The 6,302-nt window shown below is 41.4% G+C and overlaps 1 non-coding gene across 1 annotated transcript; it reads left to right on the top strand.

The window, feature by feature from the left end:
- Positions 1–4,700: 4,700 nt before the first annotated feature.
- Positions 4,701–4,807, top strand: LOC122437445. The gene has a single exon (XR_006268271.1). It is a non-coding gene; the product is annotated as a U6 spliceosomal RNA (small nuclear RNA).
- The last annotated feature ends 1,495 nt before the right edge of the window (positions 4,808–6,302 follow it).

Here is a 6,302-nt window from a genome sequence, read left to right as displayed (position 1 = left end):
CCTGTCCGACTCTTTGCAACACCATGGACTGCAGCACGCCAGGCTCCCCTGTCCGTCACCAACTCCCGGAGCTTGCTCAAACTTGTGTCCATCCAGTTGGTGATGCCATCCAACCATCTCATCCTCTGTCGTCCCCTTCTCCTCCTGCCTTCAATCTTGCCCAGCATCAGGGTCTTTTCTAATGAGTTGGCTCTTGGCATCAGGTGGCCAAAGTATTGGAGCTTCAGCTTCAGGATCTGTCCTTCCAATGAATACTCAGGATTGATTTCCTTTAAGATGGCCTGGTCTGATCTCCTTGGAGTCCAAGGGATTTTCATGAGTCTTCTCCAACACCACAGTTCAAAAGCATTGGTCTCATCGTTTTTCTACTTGCATTTGAATTTCATGCCCCCGAGCTTTTGTATACACAGTTTCCTATGCCTGAATTATATTTCCTCTATTTTCTTTTCTGCTTATTAAAATCTAACCCATTCTTCAGAGAGTAATTAATATCTTCTCCCAAAAGCCCCTAGTTGGACTGAGTCATGCCATCTTTTGCGATTTCATGGCATCTCATCAACAGCTTTTTAAAAGTATGTCTTTCATTCTGTCTTTTAAAACATGACTCATATGCCTGTGTCCCCAACCAAACAGAATACAAAAGGGTAGAGTAGAAAAAGCCCAGGCTTTACAGCCAGACAAATTGGGTTCAAAATCTTACTTTCCGCTTATTTACCTTGGGCAAATTTCTTGCCTGTATTTTCCCATTTATAAAATGGAGATGATGATAGCCCAAAAAAACTTGTTGGGTTTTTTGAGCATCAAATAAATAATATTAATTTGAAAAAAATCACATTAAAAGAAACCTATTTCCAATTTCCCTACTACAACCACCATGTACATCTTCAAATATAAGTTCCTTGTGAGAAGGGGGAATTCTTAAAAAAGTAGAGGTGGAAGACACACACTTCAGAGACCCAGAATGCTATATTGGTCTACATAAGAAAAAGATTAAAAAATAAGAAAGACATTGAAATATAAGAAAGAAGGAGAGCAGTGCTTGCTTCGGTAGCACAGTACTAAAGAAAGGAGAGTTGAGGGAGCAGTGACGCAGGCAGAAAAAGGGTGAAGCAGCTGAAGAGGAGGATTTGAGGAAGGGCCAGAGAGAGACATGGAGTTCTTTGGGAATAGAAAAAAATATTTAGAGAGAATTTTAAGGAAATGTTGATGTATGATGTGTAGTTTAAACTTTTCCTCTGAATTTGTGCAAAAACATTCAGTAAAATCCACATTCTTCATCAGTGATTTGGGAGTGGGATTAGTTGCTGTCATTTCTTTATTTGAAAATATCAACAACATTGAAGCTGGTCTAAGGGTAGGAGCTAAGTAAGAGCTGGACCGCCCCAAAGAAGCCCAGTATACTGAGGTTACAGGTGCATCACTGGATGCACCACAGATGTTGGATAAAAGCAATTTCCCTGACCTTCTATGTCTTTCTTTGCCTGGGGGGCAGGAATCTCCTTCAGACCACAAAGCATTATTGTATTACATCTGTACATTTGAGGGTGTCTGCATAGTTTCTTGTCCCTTTCTCCTATTCTTAGACGTAGAGAATGTCTCTTTGTACTATAGCCTTATTAATACCATGTGACTCTCCACCTCTTTGATCTATTTATATTAACATGTAGGTTTAGAGTTGCTTTTCTCAGGTCTTTGAAGAGTCTTAAACCGCAGAGGGAGGTGGAGCTATCACATTAGAAACTTCCTGCTTCAAAGAATATGAAAAAGAATGTGTGTGTGTATAACTGGATATATTATACATATATATATATATATATACCAGAATCATTTTGCTGTAAACAGAAATTAACACAACACTGTAAATCAACTATACTTCAATATAATAAATTTTAAAAAAGAAATTTCCTGTTCCAGGTGCTTCTGAGCCTTTTGTAGAACTACAGTGGCTCTCATTAAGATCTCACAGGACTCCCCAGGTGGTCCAGTGGCTAAGACTCTGGGCTCCCAATGCAGGGGGACCAGGGTTTGATGGCTGGTCAGGGGACTAGATCTTGCATGCCGCAAGTAAAGATTCTGCATGCCACAACTGATAAAGAAAAAAGAGATGGATGATGGACAAGCTGGAATCAAGATTGCCAGGAGAAATATCAATAACCTCAGATACGCAGATGATACCACCCTTATGGCAGAAAGTGAAGAAGAACTGAAGAGCCCCTTGATGAAAGTGAAAGAGGAGAGTGAAAAAGTTGGCTTAAAACTCAACATTCAAAAAACTAAGATCATGGCATCCAGTGCCATCACTGCGTGGCAAATAGATGGGGAAACAATGGAAACAGTGACAGACTTTATTTTCTTGGGCTCCAAAAATCACTGCAGATGGTGACTGCAGCCATGAAATTAAAAGACGCTTGCTCCTTGGAAGAAAGGCTATGAACAACCCAGACAGTGTATTAAAAAGCAGAGACATTACTTTGCTGACAAAGGTCTGTCTAGTCAAAGCTATGGCTTTTCCAGTAGTCATGTATGGATGTGAGAGTTGGAATATAAAGAAAGCTGAGCACCAAAGAATTGATGCTTTTGAACTGTGGTGTTGGAGAAGACTGTTGAGAGTCCCTTGGACTGCAAGGAGATCCAACCAGTCCATCCTAAAGGAAATCAGTCCTGAATATTCATTGGAAGGACTGATGCTGAAGCTGAAGCTGCAATACTCTGGCCACCTGATGTGAAGAACTGACTTCTTGGAAAAGACCCTGATGCTGGGCAAGATTGAAGGCAGGAGGAGAAGGGGATGACAGAGGATGAGATGGTTGGATGGCATCACCAACTGAATGGACACGAGTTTGAGCAATCTCCAGGAGTTGGTGATAGACAGGGAAGCCTGACTTGCTGCAGCCCATGGGGTCGAAAAGAGTCGGACACGACTGAGCGACTGAACTGAACTGAACTGAATGCCACAACTGAAAAAGAAAAAAAAGATCATGCATGCAGCAACTAAAATAACCTGCATCTCGAAACAAAGATTGTGCCACAAGTAAGACCCGGCACAGTAAAAAAACAAAAGACCTTACGTAGCTGACAGTGACTGCTATCAGAGCGCTTACCAAACATGATGTAATACTCTGATTCTGAATGCATATCCTGCTGGTTCAGGGTGTCAGGAAAGAGTTTCACACACCCACCACCGCAATCAATGCCTTGCTCATGTTTTACCGAAAACTGAACCACCAAGGTCTCGTTCTCATTGCTGAATGGCTTAAATCTGGTTGAGAGGGCATAAAACTTAGCATCTTCGCTGGTTTGGAGACCTGAGAGCAGAGAGCACAGAATCTTCAGACTTCAGTACCCTAAGAGCAGCCACAGAAACCAAGCACTTGGTCTTACCAATTTCTGGTACCTTCTTACACACCTGCTGCATGCCAGGTACCGTCGTGGCTGCTTTACACACATTATTTTATTCAAGCCTCAGAGCAATTCTGCAAAACAGGTACTATCTTCACTTTTACAAATTAGGAGTCTGAGTCATGGGGAGGTGAAGTGAGCTGCCTAGGACCACATAGCTAGTAAGGAACTAAACTGGGATTTTTAAGCCATGTTTGACTGATTCTTTCTTTTTTTCAGCATACCATACTGCCTCTGATTTACAAGAGATACTTAAATACTGTTCTGAAGTTTTACAGAACATGGGGTTTCTACAGAGACCCCATGGGTGGCCAGAATCAGGCTTTGGTGTGCACAACTGCTGTGATAAGAAGAGGCCCAGCATGGCCTCTTAGAGTAAATAGTAATCATTGCTAACACCTATTGGACACTTCCTCATTACCATGCAGTATGTTTCATTCATGTGTGTTACCACTCATAATCCTCATAAAAACTCTATGAGGTGGGCCTTACTAATATCTCTACCTTATTATGAAATCACTAAAGCGATTTTATTTGTCCAAAATCATACAATCAGTCTACTTAATTTCAGAGCCCCTAACCTGAGACTTTATCTCCCCATCCGGACAATACTGGAGCTGTAAGGGGTATTAGAGCCTTTGTAGTCTAACTACATTGCTTTATAAATGAGAAAGCCAAGCTCCAGAGAGGGAAAGTGACTAATCTAAGATCATATATTTACAAGTAACATACACATAAGCCAGTGTCCAGACCTCCAAGCTAGTGGTCTTTTCATTACTCCAAGCTGCTGCCCATCTTTCTGGTTATGACTCTGTCACTTTAACTCTGAGCTTCAGCTTCCTCATCAGCAAAATGTAGATAATTAATCATACTCCAGAGGGTTCTCTTGAAAGTCAAATGGGTAAGAGATGTAAGAAGCACTTTGTAAACTGTCAATATAAAATGCAAGGGACTATCATTATTCATGACTGATGAGGGTCCTTCCTTTACGATCCCACAACTCTTGGTACCTCCCTGGATCACATTATGTTGCAGTTAAGCTTATTTCAGTCTCTCTGAATAATTTTTAAACTCCTGGATTGCAGAGGCCTCTTTAACATAAAGATCTAGGACAAGGTCCGACATAGAGGAAATGCTCAATAAATATGTGTTAAATCGCACAGAAGGATCACAGGTCCTGATTCAGATGTCTCTTGAGCATCTATTGTACACTAGGCTTTGTGCTAAGCACTTTCATGTCTGATATTGCATTAAGAGCTGTCTATATTTTAAAGCATACACTTAGACTTAAGACTTCACCTGTGCTCGCTTCGGCAGCACATATACTAAAATTGGAGCAATACAGAGAAGATTAGCATGGCCCCTGTGCAAGGATGACACGCAAATTCGTGAAGCGTTCCATATTTTAGCCTCCAACTAATAAAAATAAATGGAAAAAAAAAAAAAAAGACTTCACCTGTGGTCCAGTGGTTAAGAATCCACACCCTCCTTCCAAAAGAAGAATCTGCCTCCCAATGCAGGGGTGACAGGTTTAATCCCTGGTCTGGGAACTAAGATCCCACATGCTGCAGGGCAATTAGGCCTGTGTGCTACAACTAGAGAGCCCTCATACCGCAACAAGAGAAACAATTAGAGAAATGTGTGCCGCAACCAGAGAAAGCCCACCGGCCACAGTGAAGAGCCTGCATGCTGTAACAAAAACCCAGCGCAGCTGAAAAAAAAGTGAAGTTGATGCTTATTTCCCCAAAGACCTCAGGAAGGCCAGAATAGCCAGAGAAGGCTTCATGGAGGAGGCATAGGCACAAAGGCAAGAGTACTAAACCCATGGGCAGAAGACCAATCCTTGAATCTCCACTCTACTGGATGTAGCTGTGTAGCCATGTGATTTCCCCGCTCTCCAAGCCTCGTTTGTATCCAGAACCCTTTTAGACAACCAGGGGGCATCTAATGAACCTGAATAGGATGAGATATGGGGCAACAACCAAGAAGTCAAGCTGAGAGGAGGTGGGTGGCTGTGCACACTGCCCTCAAGAGTCCCTCAGACAGTCTCTCTGTTCTCTCTCTGGAAACAATTTTCCAGAGTGGATTTAAATGAAATTTTAAAATGTACAAGCCAATTGGTAATTCTCTCCTTTAATAAACATGAAAATGAGATTCACAGTAGTATCCAGGAGAGAGAAGATGGGAAATCACTCCAGAGGATAATCAATGGATTCTATTTATAGGACAAAAGCTTTCTCAGACAAAAAAAAAAAAGAAAGACTTTGCCTAGCGTCCCCCTTCCCTCATAAAACATTATGAGGTTCTTACAGCAGCCCTGCCTAATGAATGGTAGATGATGATTAGTATCTCCATCTAATATCAAAGCTCAGAGAAGTGAAAAGACTTGCCCAAATTATGCAGCTAGCAAGTCATGGCCCTAGGTCTGTCTGCTCAATTCTCCATCGTAGCAAGCAGCTCTGGGGGAGAGCAGTATTGGGGGCTTATATAATGCTGTCCCTTTTTTCAAGTGCAGAGAGTTAAATTTAAAAAAGCTTAGGATTGGGGAAAGCAGTATAGTCCTGGGTAATGAACACAGTCTGGTGTCAGATTTAGAATCAAGTCTCAGCTTCACCTCTTGCCAGCTGTGAATATAGCGTTGGGCAAATCGCTCAACCTCTCTGTGGGCCTCTGCAAAATTGGGAACCTAATAGTAACCTTCTCAATGGCGTTGTTAGGAAGATTAATGGGGTAATGTGTCTAAGGACTTAGTTTTAAATACCTGTTATTCAATAAATACATTATTTTTGCAGAGACTTTTCTCCACTTACCACTTCTTTTTATACTAAGAAAAAAAAAGTAAGTTGATAATCATGAATAAAAACAGTTGTATCGAAGTCAGAACTTTCCCAATGAATTAGTAT

This window comes from Cervus canadensis, chromosome 2 (assembly GCF_019320065.1).
Source record: "Cervus canadensis isolate Bull #8, Minnesota chromosome 2, ASM1932006v1, whole genome shotgun sequence".
Taxonomy (NCBI): domain Eukaryota; kingdom Metazoa; phylum Chordata; class Mammalia; order Artiodactyla; family Cervidae; genus Cervus; species Cervus canadensis.
This window is presented reverse-complemented; position numbering and strand designations above follow the sequence as displayed.